This window comes from Otolemur garnettii, unplaced genomic scaffold, assembly GCF_000181295.1.
Source record: "Otolemur garnettii isolate 467f Iridium unplaced genomic scaffold, OtoGar3 scaffold00016, whole genome shotgun sequence".
In the NCBI taxonomy this organism is placed as follows: Eukaryota; Metazoa; Chordata; class Mammalia; order Primates; family Galagidae; genus Otolemur; species Otolemur garnettii.
Window position 1 is genome coordinate 14645534 of NW_003852411.1, and position 18106 is coordinate 14663639.

Genomic DNA, 18106 nt, shown 5'->3' on the forward strand with positions numbered 1-18106 from the left:
TTTTTTTTGTTTAGCAGCCCTGGAGCATGTGGCTGGTGCCCTAACCACTGAGCTACAGGAGCCCCCACTTCTGTTTGTTTTTATTAAAAATATTTTTATTTCCATATAGTAAAACTGACCTTTTTGGTATACGGTGTACACATTTTACATACATATAGATTCTGGAACCACCACCTCAGGTGAGATACAGAATAATTCCAACACCCCAAAGATTTCTCTCATGCTATCCCTTCACATCTAGACCTTTCCCCCTTCCATCCCTAACCCTGGCAACCATTGATTTTTTTTACTGTTCCTATATTGTCTTTTCCAGAATATCATAAAGACAAAATCACAGAGATTGCGTTTTCACTCAGCATAATGCGTCTGAGATTCACCCATGCTGTTGCCCGTGTCAGTGGTCCCCTCTCCCGCAGTGCTGGGTAGTGTTCCAGGGCACAGGTGTAACAGTTATTTAAAAGACATTTGACTTGTTTCCAGTTTGGGGCAAGTATGAATAATGCTGGTGTAAATATGTATACACACAGGTTTTAGTGTCAAATCAATTTTCATTTTTTCTAGGATAAATATCTCCAGGTGGATTGTGGAGTCACCTAGTCAGTGAACCTTTAACTTTTTAATAAAATACCTGTTTTCCAGAAGAGCTTAGCCATTTTGCATTTGAGAGGGCAGAGTCTTGCCAATCTTCCTTTCACTCGTCCCTTTTGTCCTTTCTTTCTTTTTCTTTCTTTTGTTTACATTTGTATTGAAGTATAACTTGTATACCTTCATAAGTGCACCACCTTAAGTGCACAAGCAGACGGACTCTCACATATATACACATACCTATACCTCCATACTTCCACGTAACTACCTCCCACCTCAAGTTACAGAATATTTCCAGCACCTCCTCCCAGTAAATACTTCGCAGACTTGCAAAGGAGCAGCTGTCCTGACTTCTTTCACCAGAGATCAGTGCTGCCTGTTTTATAACTTCATTTAAACGGGCTCAACTGTATGGACTCTGAGGTCTGGCCTCACTTCACCCAGCACTATGGAAAATTCATTCCTGATCATGTGTGCTGCTTTCTTTCTTGTATTGCTGAAGAGAGTGAAGTTGTATGAACTATGTCTCAATCTAGTCCACTCTCCTGTGATGGACGTTCGGTGGAATCCAGTTTGGGGCTGTTAGGAATAAAACTGCTATGCACGTTCTTGTCTATATGTTTTAGTATGTGTTTGGTAGACACAGCCCTCATTTCTGTTGGGTATATTCCCAAGAGCAGAGCTGCTGGACATGTTTAGCTATAGCAGATATTGCCAAGTGGTTTCCCAAGTAATTGGCCAATTTACAGTCCCTGCAGCAACGAGTAAGATTTACAGTTGCTCCAATCCCATCACTTGGTTGGTATTGTCGATCCTTTTCATTTTAGCTGTTCTGGAAATCTCACGGTATCTTGCTGTGGTTTAATTTTCGTTCCCCTGATGACTAATGACGCTGAGCACCTTCCCTATGTGCACTGTGGCCAGTGGGATATCCTCTTTTGTGAGGTGCTTGCTTGTATCTTTTGTCTTTTCTGTTGGGTTATCTGTGCTGGCCTTTCTTTGCAGAAGAATGGAGGCTACACGAGGTATCTAAACTTAGTCAATGGGCACCTCAGTGAGAAAACTGACCTTACCTGAGGGGGGAAAGTTGCTTTTGGGGGTGAGTCAGGGCATGGAAGACCCCCCTAGAAATCTTGGTTATAGGCTTTGAGTTGGGAGATGTCCCCTGGGAGGTTCTGAACGGTTGATCTATCCATCTCAAAGATCTTGAAAGGCCCTTTCCCACCCTGGCCTTTCTCACAGGTTGCCAAGGTAAATATCGAGAGACAGGGGATCTGGGAGGCAGAATTCACCTGCTGTCACCCTGGGCCTGCCACCATATCTGACTTTTTGAGTTGTATCTACATCACTTGCCTTTTTTTGAGTGTAACCTAATTATTTAAAAAAATTATTAAAGGGAAATGTAATGCAGAAAAGTTTGAAAATTAAAAGGCTTACAGATAAACGAATAATCACAAAGTGGGCACACCCATGTAACAACCACTCGGGCCAAGAAATATAACATTACCAAGCATTCCAGGAGCCCCCACCCACACCCTCCTAATGTCTATCTTTGTCTTTGTCAAAGGTAACAACTATCATGGCTTTTAAAAGTAACATAGGGCTGGGTAAGGTGGCTTGTGCCTATAATCCTAGAACTCTGGGAGGCCAGACGGGTAGACTGCTTGAGCTCAGGAGTTCAAGGCCAGCCTGAGCAAGAATAAGACCTCTGTCTCTACTAAAAAATGGAAAAACTAGCCAGGTGTGGTGGTACATACCTGTAGTCCCAGCTACTTAGGATGCTGAGGTAAAAGGAGCTTCTTGAGCCCAAGAGTTTGAGTTTGCTGTGAGCTATGATGCCACAGCAATCTACCCACGTTGACAGAGACTCTGTCTCAAAAAAAAAAAATTAAATTAAATTAAAAGCAACCTAGATAGGTTTTGCCTGGTTTTGAATTTTGTATAAAAGGCTACATAATTAGATTCATGCGATTGTGTTTTTCCTGTCTGGCTTTTTTGCTCAATATTACATTTGGAAAGTTGCCCACATCAATGCACGTAGCTGTAGACCACCTATTCTTGCTGTAGCTTTCTCCATTTGTGAACACAGTCTTGTGCTATTATCTATCCCATTGCTCCTGGACATTTGGGTTATTACAAAAAGTGCACTAATGAACCTTCTTTTTTTTTTTTTGAGACAGAGCCTCAAGCTGTCACCCTTGGTAGAGTGCCGTAGCATCACAGCTCACAGCAACCTCAAACTCCTGGGCTTGAGCAATTCTCCTGCCTCCACCTCTGAAGCAGCTGGGACTATAGGCGCCGGCCACAATGCCTGGCTATTTTTTGGTTGCAGCTGTCATTGTTGTTTGGAGGGTCCAGGATTCGAACCCACCAGCTCAAGTGTATGTGGTGGGCACCTTAGCCACTTGAGCCACAGGCGCCAAGCCTGATGAACCTTCTTATCCATATCTTTTGATGCATGCATGCACAAACTTCACTTATATACCTAGACACAGAATTGCTGGCTTGTAAGGTATACACGGGCTCACCTTTAGGGGATACTGCCACAGAGTTGTCCGAAGCAGCTGGACTATCTTAAGCTCCCAGCAGCAGTGCGTGAGAATTTCTGTTGTTCCTCTTGCTAGTGTCAGTTTTCACATTTTAGCCATTCTGATGGGAATCATAGCTTTTTTTTTCTAGTATAACAAAGAGAAATTTTATTTAGGCATAACAAAGAAAAAGTTTAGAGTATTTATCCAAAGAGAGTTGGAAGCAGGTCCCTCTCATGGAGCAAAAAAGGTAAGAATCATTGCTTTTAACCACTTTGACTGTGACAACTAGTGAGGGCAGGGGTCAGAACTCCAACCTTGTTCCCTGGATGTGATGTTTACTGAAGGTGGAGGAGCGCAGGAGAAGGTGTCTGCAGCTATTTCAAAACCCAGCCCATGTTCCTCTTCTTGGTCTTCCTCCCTCCCCTACAGAAGTTGTGGGATGTTCAACCTTATTTATGTTAAATATCATGTAGTAATTTCACTTGCCAATCAACCTTGAAATTACAATTTAATTTATAAATATAAATTGTGCTTATAAATTAGGCACAAGTAGTATAGCTAAACAGGTTTGGAGTCAGGACTTGGCAGGCTCTCTTGAACCTTTTAAAGTCAGGCCGATTTTTCACAAAGACAACAACATAATTCACATTTAACTGGGCCCCAAACAGTGATTGAGACATAGCAGATGCTCAGTGTTGTAAAAGTAGCATCTTACATTATCCTAGAAAAGAAATGATAGTCGCTTGGAGTGACTGGGATCTTACAGATGTCACTGAGTAGAGCTGTCTGTGGACACGTCCCTCCCCACACAACCGTCTGAGAGTCCTCTTCCCTTCCCAACCTCAGGAACAAGGATCAACAAAGGCTGGGGAGAAGGAGAGGGTATTGGCCACGGGTTCTGCACGCAAGGCTCAGGGAGCACATGTGTGTGCATGGGTGTGTACCTGAGCTGGAGGGGAAATCAGGCCACCTAAACCCCTTCAGGCCCCCATAAAGCTTTTCCTTCATCATTGCTATTGTCTCTTGAGACAGTTTTCTTTTTCTATCCATAGAAAGGATAGCAAGAGGGCCAAGTACATGAGTGATTACCCCCAGACTGCTTGGGGTTCAAATCCCAGCACTGCCAAAGCACAGTTATGTGAACCTGGCTGTGTTATTACATCTCTCTTAGCCTCTGTTTCCTCCTCTGCAAAGTGGTCTAGTACTAGTCACTATTCCACGGGATTGGTGTATGTGCACCATTAATGCCAGCCATTTTTGGGGTGCTGCTTGTTGTAGTGGTTCCTGTGGAACTTTACCTGCTACAGTTGCTGGATAGGGAAAGCAGTGTTGGAGGGAACAATCCTCCCCTAAGGACGGACCCTCCGTGAATACCATCTCAGAAGTTCTGGGCATGTTTGTTGGTTTAGCAGTGATATGGCATTCCCTCCCCTTGGAACATAAGTTGTATGAGGTTAGAAATTTTGTCTATCTTAACTGTTGTATTCCCAAAGTCCAGAATGGGGCTTGATATATATCAGGGGCTTAATAAATGTTTGATGAATAAATGAATGAATTTTCCTTTTTTTTTTGAGACAGAGTTTCACTCTGTCATCCTAGGTAGAGTGCCATGGCATCATACCTCACTGCAACCTCAAACTCCTGGGCTTAAGCAATCTTCCTGCCTCAGCCTCCCAAGTAGCTGGGACTACAGTTACTTGCTGCAATATCCAGTTAGTTTTCTATTTTTAGTAGAGACAAGGTCTCACTCTTACTGAAGCTGGTCTTGAACTCCTAAGGTCAAGCAATCCACCCACCTTAGTCTCCCAAAGTGCTGGGATTACAGGTCTGAGTCACTGCACCTGGCCCATGAATACTGTTTAAAGGGTACCATCCTGTCACTGCTTATACATTTAAAGTTAGTAGCCCAGATGTGGATCATGGCTGGGAGCTGGGAGAGCAAGCAAGGATGTCCAGAGAATGGGGACCAAAAGGGGTCCAGAGACCTTTGCGGGGGGTGGGGGATGCAGGAAGACAGGATAAGGAAGAGACCTCATGTGCACACCTGAGAGGTCCCAGGCAGGCCAGCTGTCCAAAGTGAAGTTTACACCTAATGGCCTCTCCCCCTACTAGCCCCAGGGTCTCCCCTCACCTGACCCAGACAACAGGAGCCTCTCTCTGCTCAGCTGATTTTGCTGAAGTCTCCTTTGTTCACCTCAAATCAGGCCCCAACCAGCCAGAGTCTTAGATGAGACTAAACTTTCTCTTAATAGTAAGACATGGAGGGTCTGTTTCTCTAAGGTCTGCGTTTAGCAAGAAAGAAAAAAAGGAACAGGATCGCATTAGTGATGAGGACTTCTGGAGGCTGCCAGACGTGAGCCGCGGCTGATTTCCCTCTGTACTGAAGCTTCAATGTTCCTGAAGTTTGGGAGAAGGGAGTTATTAAATGCTATATAGGCACAGTAACCAAGACAGTAATAATAACATGGAACCGAAGAGAACTCAATTATTCATTCTAGCTGAGAGGCAAAGCAAGAACCAATGCCATTCCAAATGCGTTCATTTCCCCATTGATTTTTCAAACATTGACTCAGCACCTACTTTGAGTCAGACACTGTGCTAAGGAACATGGAATGTAGAAATGAATAAGGCACTAGGCCTATCCACAACAATTTCATGGCTTAGTGGAAGCCAGCCAACCTCTGAACACAAGATCATAAGTGGTACGTTTTGTCACTCTGGCTTGGGCAAATGCCATCAAAGAATTCCATTGCCTTCTTATTGTTAAGCTCAGAAATTTCGAACTTGCCGTGATGTATGCTGGTTCCTTTCCTGGCCTGGCTCTCCTGACTCTTACACCCAGCTTGCTTTTGTGATTCTGTTTGGAGCTCTAGCCCCCGGCCCTGCCTACAAGGTATAGAAGCTTGCTCCCTGCTGGGGGAGCCAAGTAACCTCCTCTTTTGGCTTTCCCAAGCCTACCGTGCACACACACTAAGGGGGATCCTCTGGGGGAACAGTCTCCAAGGGCGAATGTACATGCTTCCTTCAAGCTTGCTCCTGCCTCTGTATTGCTTGTGCCTTTGAATGGGCATGACTGTTCACCCCATGTTCAAGCAGGAACATGGAGGTGATGCTCCTCTCCTCCTGTCCCCTGCTGCTGGTGGCTGCCACAGGACCTTAGAGTGTTAAAGTAGACTGGGTCCGAGCAGATGGGGTTGGGCAGTGGTGTAGCGAACAGCTTATCCTCCAATCCTAGGGTTCCTGGGGTAGCCTCACACTGTCACTGTGTTGCCACTCAGGGGCCTATAAGACAGCTCTTTGGCCTCGAGCACTAACTTACCCCATCAGTCCAAGTGGGATGGGGCCAAGATACCTCACCATCTCTTCCACTAACCACTCCTTCTTCTTTCTCTTTGGGTATCCCTGGACAAAACGAAACAACATCCCACCCCTCTCCAACCCTGCTTCTGCTGCTTCATTCAGCCAAGAAACATGAGCTTCCATTCATATAAGCTCATACAAGTAGGCAAGGCCTGGTGGCTCACTCCTGTGATCCAAGCACTCAGGAGGAGCCCTTGAGCTCAGAAGATCAAGACCAGCCTGAGCAAGAATGAAACCTTTTCTCTACAAAACCCAGAAAAATTATCTGGGCATAGTGGCACATGCCTATAGTCCCAGCTACTTGGGAGGCTGAGGCAAGAGGATCACTGGAGCCCAAGAGATTGAGATTGCTGTGAGCTGTGATGCTACAGCACTCCAGCTTGAGGCAATAGAGTGAGACTTTGTTCCACCCCCCCAAAAGAAGCTCATACCCGTAGCTATTTGGGAGACATGGTGTTTCCATCTTGGCAGACAAATCTGAAGCTCAGACACTGAACAAATATATATATATATATATATATGCATATGTATATATATATATGGTGATTGAATGAATGAATCCCTATGACTTATGTTCTGACAGCTTTGAAAGTCACATACGCACTAATCCTTCTGTCTTATACATAGAAGAGGTCCAGTTTCTAAATTTACTTTCCTCTTAACCATTTAAATTGATTCTCTCTGCATCTTTTGTACTTACCTGGATGGATTTGGAGAACATTTTACTAAGTATCTCAAGAATGGAAAATCAATCATTCCTTGTACTCAGTACTATGTTGAAACTAGCTCAACAACTACAGGCTGATGCGCGAGAAAAACATGATTAAATTCAAGAAGGGGGAGGGGGTTTGGTAAGTTCCCACCTAACAGGTAGAATAGAGGAGTATCTGGCACACTACTTGGGTCAAGGACTCAATCGCAACTCAGACTTCACCTCACAAATGCAACCAATTTAATCTAATCATGTGTACCCTCATGTTAATCCAAAATTAAAGATAAATAACTAAATTGATTCTCTCAAATGCCATCAAATCTTTCTTGGGACACAGTAACCTTCGCAGAGGAGTCCTGGAGCCAATGTAGCATGGCTTTACATAAGGCAGAACAATACTCGTTTTGTTTCAACATGTATTTTCAATGATTTGTTTCTTTTCTGACAACTCATATAACCTGGCAGGATTTTCATTTACTCATTCAACAAAAGGATGTCAAGAATTCACTCTGTGCCAAGCATTGTGCTAAGAGCTTGTATACAATAGTGAACAAAACACAGCACAATCTCAGCACTTGAAAAATGATACAACTCATAGTGTGGTATACTAAGTGGTAAGGCAGGGGTGGGCTGGGCCAGGCAGGCGAGTCGCCTAAGCAGCTACATGGGGGCAGCACCTAACCCTGCTTCGTTATTTATTTATTTATTTATTTGAGACAGAGTCTCACTCTGTAGCCCTGGGTAGAGTGCAGGGGTGTCATAGCTCAAAGCAACTTGAAACTGTTGGGCTGAGGCGCTCCTCTTGCCTCAGTCTCCCAAGCCAGGTATCAGCCATGATGCCCAGCTAGTTTTTCTATTTTTACTAGAGATGAGATCTCACTCTTGTTCAGGGTGTCCTCAAACTCCTGACCTCAGGCAATCTATCCACCTTGGCTTCCCAGAATGCTAGGATTATAGGCATGAACCACCGTACCTGGCCCAGGCTTCATTTTTTAACGTTTTTATTTCGGAAACTTCCAAACATATACAAATATTGAGGGTGTAACACAATGAGCTCTCATGTATCCATCATCCAGCTTCAACAATGTTCAATACTCTGCTATTCTTTTTTTTTTTTTTTTTTTTTTTTTTGAGACAGAGCCTCAAGCTGTCACCCTGGGCAGAGTGCCGTGGCATTACAGCTCACAGCAACCTCCAACTCCTGGGCTCAAGTGAGTCTCCTGCCTCCGCCTCCCAAGTAGCTGGGACCACAGGCGCCCGCCACGACGCCCGGCTATTTTTTGGTTGCAGCAGTCATTGTTGTTTGGTGGGCCGGCTGGGGATTCGAACCCGCCACCTTAGGTGTACGTGGCTGGCGCCTTAGCCGCTTGAGCTATAGGCGCCGAGCCAATACTCTGCTATTCTTGTTTTACCTATTTCCTGTTCCACTTTTCTTCTTAAGTAGCTTAAAACAAACCTCAGACATCGTATCATGTCACTCTAATAGATAAGCATTTCCTCATCAGTCTCAAAGAAGTTGGAAAAGTTTCCTGGAGTCAGCAGCCCCTAAACTGAAGCCTGTAGACAGTAGATTTATCAGCCAGGTGAAGGAGACAGGGGAAGACGCGGAAAGAAGCCGGAGAAGTTTGAGTTCAAGAGAGGTCTGACAGAGGTCGCAGGTGAGGGGGAACTTGGTTCATTCAGCACCTCATTACTCACCTGTGGTCTGGAGACTTGGCACCTCCAGGGAACTTGTCAGAACTTCAGAACCCAGAGCCCCACCTCAGGCCTGGTGAATCAGAATCTGTGTTTTATCAAAATCCTTTGGTGATTTGTTTGCACATCCGGGTCTGAGAGGCTGGCTGGTTAGGGAGCTGCCTGAGGCTCCACGTTGCAGGAGGGAAGACTGGTGCATGACGTGGCCCGAGGCCAGGAAGGCCTGCAAAGCAGTGACTCGGGCTTCATCTTCATCCTGATGTCAGAAGAACCACTGAAAGTTTTGAGCATGGGTGATAGGAACCTATTTGCCATGGGACAGTGGCTGTGCTGCAGCAGGAAGAGTGGATGGAGGTGGCAGAGGCAGGAGTGAGTCAGGCTTGTGTGCCCCTAGAAGCTGCAGTGGGCTGGACATGGACTCTGGAGCCCAGTGGCCTTGCCAGGGTATATAAAGCTTGGCTTCTTATAATTTGAGTGGCTGTGACTTGAGGCATAACTGTTTAACTTTTCTCAGCCTCTTTTCCTCATCTGTTCTAAGTACAAGCACCTTCTTTTTATGGGGCCTTAATCACAGTGTCAACAAAAAATGTCTAGAAGGGGACCTGATTTTGATACATTAGGAATTCAGATAGAACCAGAAATGCCACAACTGCTTGGCTCTGTACTGACTCCCTGTCCTAGGCCAGATTGCAGAACACAAGGCCCTTCCCTTCCAGACAGCTGTGTGGAGTTGGGGCTGAGAAACACAGCTTCTAGAACATTTAACCCTGTGCTCCAGCTCACCGGAGACCGCCACTGAGCAGCAGCTGCGCTCCCCAGCCCTCCCTGCACGTTTTCTCTGCCCAGGCTGTTTCCTGGAATGCAAGTGCGCATGCGTTTGTTTCTTGCACATTCTATTTGGGACGTGGTACTTGGTCCTTTTGGGGGTCCTGGTGATGTACAAGAAACAGGCACATCCTCCCCTCAGCCTGTCAAAATCCATCCTGCTCTTTGAGTTCATATCCTGCCACGACCCACCCCCCATCTAAACTGACATGGGTCCTGATGTCATAGCTCAATAAAAGCGCAGAGTGGAGAGTGCCTGATGGGACATGTCACCAGGAGAGAACGAGTGAGCAGGTCCCCTTCCTCGGTTCTTGGTTCCCGTGCTGTGAGTAGGGACACAGCTGGATCTGGCAAGGAGGGCCTGAAGGGGTCACCTGGCTGCGAGAAAAGGGCCCAAGGACCGCCTTCCTCTCCCCCAGCGCTGCAGCCCCATGCATGACCACACGGGGTCAGTGTCCTTTCATGCTTGGATCGTGCAGCGGCCGCGGGGTAGCCCTGGCCCTCGCTGGCTCTCTCTGCAGTCTCTCTACCGAGTTCGGGCTAATTGTGCAAAAACCTCGCTGAGGCTGGGAGCAATGTGTCCCTTTAGGCTAGAGAGACCCACGGGTCAGGGTGAGGAAGAAGAGGGCAGATGGTTTTCGCTGTCACATCTTTTCTCCGAGAAGCCGTCTAGGGCCCCGCATGGGTGCCGGCCCAGGCTGGCTCTGGGCTCTCTGGCTAGTCCGGAAACAGTAGCGCTTGTTTGGACTGTTGAGGGTGGTGGGAAGGTCTGCCACAGCAGGGAAGAAGTCTGGATTGTGCAAGCTTGAGCCCCTCTGGAACGTGCAGGGTCCCAATCCACAGCAGACCACCCCTGCTGGTCCTGTTTGTTAAAGACTACAGGCGACTCAGCCTGGGAACTACTGGTGGTCGGAGGCCTCACCCTACACCAGGAGGTGGCAGGTGCTGTGGCCACCCATCCTACTAGGAGGCAGGGCTTTGCTGGAGGAAAAAGCCACCAAAGGTCTAACCCAGCAAATGCACTTCTCACTAACTCACGTATCCTCTGGCTCTCTAGAGGGACGAGGTGTTCCTCAGCCTCAAGTTGTATGTAAATGGGGCCCAAGGGGGCTCTGAGGGCCAGGACTGGCGGCTGCGGTATAAACCCCTGAGCCCAGGCACAGATCTAGGTTTTGCAGGGTCAGGAGCTTATACAATTTGGAAGTCCCTTTAAGAAAAAGAATATAATGTTACAAGTAAAAAACTGGGTACGAAAGTAAACAATGAGAAAATAGATGACATCAAATTGTTAACTTGTTAAAGGCAAATCAATTACAGTTTGCTAGGGCGGCGCCTGTGGCTCAAAGGATGAGCCACAGGCGCCGGCCACATATGCTGGAGGTGGCGGGTTCAAACCCAGCCCTGGCAAAAAAAAAGAAAAAGAATTTGTTAAACACCACAAAATCTAGAAAAATCACATTTTTATAATTGACATCTCTATCATCTTTTCCCATGTGTTTTTAGCTACATACCCTTTGATGACCACTTTTACACCAACAATTTTGTAATATCTTCTGTGGAAAAAATAGATAATTCAGTCTGTGCACAGTGGTTCATGCCTGCAATCCTAGCAATTTGGGAGGCTGAGGTGGGAGGATTGCTTGAGCCCAGGAGTTTGAGACTGCAGTGAGCTATGATGATACCACTGCACTCTAGCCTGGGCAACAGAGCAAGACTCTGTTTTTTCAAAAAAGAAATGAAAAAGAAAATAATATAATTCAGTCTTTCCTCTAGCTTGGCTGATTAACATTTTGTGTACTATTGCTATAGGTTTGTGCTTACAAACTCAAGTATTCAATACTTTCTGTCAATTCCAACAAAGAAAAAGATGTATGGTATGCTTATAATTGTACAGCATATGCTACATTAATAAGAATGTTCCTGACTAGACAGAATATCCCGGCAGAAGAAAATTTCACTAGACATCAGTGAGAATCAACCCTGACTTTTACATTGATAAGGGCTGCAAGAATTTTCCACAAACTAGCTTCTGACACTGTCTACTTTGAGCCTTGTTTCTCTAACCCGTCTCACCTACTTCCAGTGTCAGGTGTCAAAGGTCATGTTCATACTGCAGTATGAGCTTTGGTCATAAATGAGCACAGTGGAATCCTAGAAGCCATCACAGCAGGTGAGGCAGGGGTGGTGCTAGGAACTACTTAACTCTACCAGGAAGCGACTGAAATCACATATGTAAATAAATGGACTCTCAATTTCTCCTTAGCTGGATACTTAAAATGCCCTCAGCCACTCCTGACATCACCCATCATGAAAGGAAGTGTGACTGAGGAATGTCAGAGAGAGAGAAGACTATATCCTAATTGACTGAGATTAATATACTTTTCTAAATTTTACACATTTTAAACCAATGGTTGGGGGCAGCAACGTGGAAGTGTCCCTGTAAATAAGGGGTCATGAATCTTTTTTTAAAAATTTTTTTAATTTTAATTTTAATTTTAATTTTATTTTTTATTTTTTGAGACAGAGCCTCAAGCTGTCCCCCTGGGTAGAGTGCCGTGGCATCGCAGCTCACAGCAACCTCCAACGCCTGGGCTCAAGCGAGTCTCCTGCCTCAGCCTCCCAAGTAGCTGGGACCACAGGCGCCCGCCACAATGCCTGGCTATTTTTTGGTTGCAGCCATCATTGTTGCTTGGTGGGCCCAGGCTGGATTCGAACCTGCCACCTTAGGTGTATGTGGCTGGCGCCTTAGCCACTTGAGCCATAGGCACTGAGCCAGGGGTCATGAAACTTAAGTTTCTTTTTGCCTGGGGCCCATCTCTCTTGCCTATCTTCTTTCCTTCCTCCCTCCTCCAGAAATTGGTCTGCCTTTTTTGCTCTCCGCTGCCCAACTCATGTTGCTTCTGATGGCGGAGTTACCTCCCCTTCTAGAGAGAAGGCAGAGCGGGTCTGAGGCCCCAGAATCTCCCTTCCTTCCAGTAAGCGTACAGCCCTTGTAAGCTCTCCACCAATTTGACAGCTGGACCAATCCACACAGGGAATAAAACAGATTCTTCTAGCATGCCTTTATCTTCTTTCCACTTGGGTGCCAGAGAGTGGCAAAGTCACACAGGGATGTATGTGGGTGGTGCCCCTTTAGCTATGATGATTGGGAAGGGAGTCCTCTTTTTTTCAGAGGAAAACAGATTTGCAATCTCAACCCCCTGGAGTTGGGGTTGAAGAGATGGGAGAGAGGCTGGGCAGCTGGTGGCTGAAGTGGGGTCACTCCCTTCTCCCCACTTGGTCCTAGCAGACCCTGCCTTAGGTTGTTCCTTAGATGGGACAAGGTGTCCTGAGGGCAGAAGCTGTATCTTACTTATCTCCATGCTCCCTACACTGGTGTAGCTCTAGGTACGTGGTTGGTGCTTAATGAATGCTGAACTTGAAGAGGAGAATGAGGTTTGGGGATTCAGTTGCTCCCAGGTGGCCTCCAGGTGGCCCATGGGGGAACAGTAAAGTATACATCATGCCTGGGTCGCTGTGGGCATTTGAGGGTCAGGGCTGCAGGGCCTAACCAGGCCTCCCCCAGGCATTCTCCTGTATAGTCCTCTTTTGTTTAACAAGATTCTCCCTTTAGCAAGAAGACCCAGGCCAAGGCCAGCCTAGTGTTTCCATGCAGGAATTTCTTCTGGGCATTTTGGGGGAAAGTATATATTTTTCCAAATCCTCAATCCTGAGAAAAATCAATCTGGTAAAACAGGCCAAAGTGTTATAGTCCTCCTGTGAGCACTGAAGCTTAACAATCAACACAGTTTGTTACTGCTTTGAAGGACTCCACTGACGTAAAGTCAAAGTCAGGAGCAGGAAAGTGCTGACAACTCTGAGTTGAAGGTTAAGGTTTTTGGGAACAGGAACAGGAAGGAGCATGTAGGAGGGACGTGGTCACTACACAATTGCTCTTGTGTATAGCTGCTGCAGTGTCACGAGTGTGTGTTTGTGGACCTGCCTGGTGCTGTGAGTTATTGTTGCAAATAAAATAAATATTAATACATTTATATGCTTTTAGTATACTTTTTATAAATCCTGTGAGTGAAGTTCCAGGAAATAACAAGTTTTGAAAGAAAACTAAGTCCCTAAGCTGGCTATTTCAAACCGTGAGTCTGTGTAATGCTGTTTATTTTGGTAGAAGATCTGAATGTTACATTATCCCAAACAGGCAGACCTCATTTTATTGCCCTCTTTTTATTGCATTTTGCAAAGATATTGCACTTTTCACAAACTGAACATTAGTGCCTCTGTGTTAAGTAAGTCTATTGGCACTGTTTTTCCAACAGCATGTGCTTACTTTGTGTCTCTGTGTCACATTTTGGTAATTATTGCAATATTCCAAACCATCATTATTACATCTGTTATAGTGATGTTTGACCAGCAATCTTTGGCATTACAGGTGTAATTGTTTTTTTTTTGTTTGTTTGGTTTTTTTTTGAGACAGAGTCTTACTTTGTGACCCTCAGTAGAGTGCTACGGTGTCACAGCTCACAGCAACCTCAAACTCCTGGGCTTAAGCAATTCCCTTGCCTTCCCCGCCCAAGTAGCTGGGACTACAGGCACCTACCACAATGCCTGGCTATTTTTAGAGATGGGGTCTTGCCCTGGCTCAGGCTGGTCTTGAACTTGTGAGCTCAGGCAATCTACCTGCTTTGGCCTCCCAAGTGCTGGGATTACAGGTGTGAGCCTCCATGCAGGGCCTGTATTAGTGTAATTGTTTTGAGGCACCATGAATCATGCCTAGATGAGATGGCAAACTTATTTGATAAATACTGTTTGTGTGCTCACCGTTTCACTGACCACTTTCCCCCATTTCTTTCTTCCTCTGCTAGGGCCTCCTTATTCCCTGAAACACAACAATACTGAAATTAGGCCAGTTAATAACCCTCCAATGTCCTCACAGTGTTCAAATTGCATGTTTCTCCATTTAAAGCAAAAGCTAGAAATGATTAAGCTGAGTGAGGAAGGCATGTCAAAAGCTGAGCTGGGCCGAAGGCTGGGCCTCTTAAACCAGTCAGCCAAGTTGTGATCGCAAAGGACAAGTTCTTGAAGGAAATCAAAAATGCTACTCCTGTGAATATATGATGGTAAGAAAGCAAACAGCCTTGTTGTTGATATGCAGAAAATTTCAGTGGTCTGGATAGAAAATTAAACTAGCCAGGATATTCTCTTAAGCCGAGCCTAATCCAGAGCAAAACCCTAATTCTCTTTAATTCTGTAAAGTCTAAGAGGGATGAGGAAGCAGCAGGAGCAAAGCTGGAAGATAGCAGAGATTAGTTCATGAGTCTTTTTTTTTGAGACAGAGTCTCACTATGTCGCCCTGTGTAGAGTGCCATGGTGTCACAGCTCACAGCAACCTCAAACTCTTGAGCTTAAGCTATTCTCTTGCCTCAGCCTCCCAAGTGGCTGGGACTATAGGCACTTGCCACAACACCTGGCTAATTTTTTTTTTTTTTTGGTTGCAGTTGTCATTGTTGTTTAGCAGGCCTGGGCCGGGCTCCAATCTGCCAGCCTTGGTGTATATGGCTGGCGCCCTACTCACTAAGCTAAGGGAGGCCAGCCTGCTACCTGAGTGTTAAGGAAAAAAGCCATCTGTATGACATAATAGTGCAAGGTGAAGCAGCAAATTATTGAGAAGATCTAGCTAAGATAACTGATAGGGTGACTTCATTTAGTGTAGATTTTTGGTGTGGACGAAACAGTCTTTTATTGGGGGAAAGATGGGGTCTAGGATTTTCCTAGCTAGAGAGGCCTCAACGCTTCAGAGGACAGGCTGACTCTTGTTAGAGGCTAAAGCACGTAAGTCAAAGCCAGCGCTCATTGACCATTCCCCAAATCTCAGGGCCCTTAAGAACCATGTTAAATGTATTCTACCTGGGCTCTACAACAAAGCCTGAGTGACAGCATATATGTTCATAGCGTGATTGAATATTTAAACCCACTGTTGAGACACACTGCTCAAGAAAAGGAGATTCCTTTCACAATATTACTCACTCAGTGACAAGGCACCTAGTCACCAAGAGCTATGATGCAGATATACAAAGAGATAAATGTTGTTTTCATGCCTGCTAACACAGCATTCATTCTATAGCCATGGATCAAGGAATAATTTCAACTTTCAAGTCTTATTATTCAAGAAATACATTTTATATGGATATAGCTGCTTACAGTGATTCCTCTGATGGATCTGGCCAAAGTCAATTGAAAATATTTTGAAAAGGGGCTGGGTACAGTGGCTCATGCCTATTATTCTAGCACTCTGTGAGGCCAAGGCAGGTGGATTGCTTGAGCTCAGGAGTTCAAGACCAGCCTGAGCAAGAGTGAGATCCCATCTTTACTAAAAACAGAAAAACTAGTCGAGTGTTATGGCAGGTGTTGTAGCTGTAGTCTCAGCTACTCAGGAGGCGAAGGCAAGAGGATTGCTCAAGCCCAAGAGTTTGAGGTTGCTGTGAGCTATGATGACATCACAGCAATCTAACCAGGGTGACAGAGTGAGACTCTGTGTCAAAAAAAAAAAATGGAAAATATTCTGAAAAGGATTGACCATTCTAGATGTCTTTAAGAACATTCATGATTCATGAAAGGAGGTCAAAATACCAACATTAATAGGAGTTTGGAAGAAGTTGTTTCCAACTCTCATGGGTGACTTGGAGGGGCCTAAGACTTCAGTGGAGGAAGTAACTGCAGATGAGGTGGAAACAGCAAGAGAACTAGAATTAGAAGCGGAGCTTGAAGATGGGGCTGAACTGCTGCAATCTCATGATAAAAACTGAATGAATGAGGAGTCAACTTCTATGCATGCACAATGAAAGTGGTTTCTTGAGATGGAATCTAGTTCCAGCGAAGATACAGTGAAACCTATTAAAATGACAACAATAACATCCTAATTGTATCTGAGCCTTTAGCGAGTCATAATCTTTTTGCTAGTGGAGGCTCTTGATGTTGATGGCTGACCAAGCAGTAGTTGCGGAAGGCTGGGGTGGCTGTGGCAATTTTTAAAAATAAGCAACCTCAAACTGGGGCTTGAGCAATCCTCTTGCCTCAGCCTCCCAAGTATCTGACACTATGGGCACCTGCCACAATGCCTGCTAGTTTTTCTATTTTTAGTAGAGACAGAGTTCTCACTCTTGCTTAGGCTGGTCTTGAACTCTTGAGGTCTAGCAATCTACCCACCTCGGCCTCCCAGAGTGCTAAGATTACAGCCACCGTGCCTGGCCAAAGATTTTGGAAGTATTTTAAGAATAACTTATGATGGCTCGGCGCCTGTGGCTCAAGTGGCTAAGGCGCCAGCCACATACACCTAAGGTGGCGGGTTCGAATTCAGCCCGGGCCCGCCAAACAACAATGATGGCTGCAACCAAAAAAATAGCCAGGCATTGTGGCGGGCACCTGTGGTCCCAGCTACTTGGGAGGCAGAGGCAGGAGACTCGCTTGAGCCCAGGAGTTGGAGATTGCTGTGAGTGATGCCATAGCACTCTACCCAGGGAGACAGCTTGAGGCTCCGTCTCAAAAAAAAAAAAAAAAAAAGAATAACTTACAATTTGGGGAATTTCTGACAATTACCAGGAATTCTGATTTCTTGTTCCTGAATCCTGAAGGTAAATGTCAGTCAGAAATTTGGAAACCATGCCCCAGCCTCCAGAGGATCCAATTCTGAATTAGGGGACTGAGTGATCACGTTTTATGGGAGTAGGATGCTGGCTGGGGAAACTGTTGGGTTTGCTTCAGTGTCTCCTGGAAGACACTGTTCCAGGTGGAAACCTCTGCCCTACCCTTGAGTCTTTGGCTCAAGGGAGAAATCACTGAGGGATTTGAGAATCAGAAGGGAACGCAGTGGTCGTTTAGTGACTTTGCTGTCTTATGGGTTGTCTAGAGCACCCAAGACAGGTGGCTGCACAGCCACTGTTTCCTCAGCCATGACCCCCAGGCTCCTGCTGCCCTCACTTCTGCAGAGGGGAGACCTCACCTCCTTCCAGGGCCATCAGTTCTATCTTGCGCAGGTCGGGAGCTTTGGAAGGCAGCAGGAGATTCTCTAACTTGGCTTCTCACCTTGGAAAGTGCTCTGGGTTGAATTCAAAAATCTAGACTTGAGTCCCCAGTCTGTCCATTGCAAACTTTATCATGCCGGACTTTACCTGGTCTGTTGGCATGAGAGTTCCCCCCGCCCTCCCACCCACTGGGTGTGAGGCCAGGGTGGGACACTAAAAAAGTCCTGGTTAAAGAAATAAACAAATGACTATGTGAATAAATGAACAATTGGGAAGGTTCTTGGGAAGAAGCTGGTGCCCGACACGGGCATAATCTCTGATCTTCACAAAAACAAAAATGAGAACTTTTGGGTAAACATGATGGATTGAAAACATATGTATGTCTC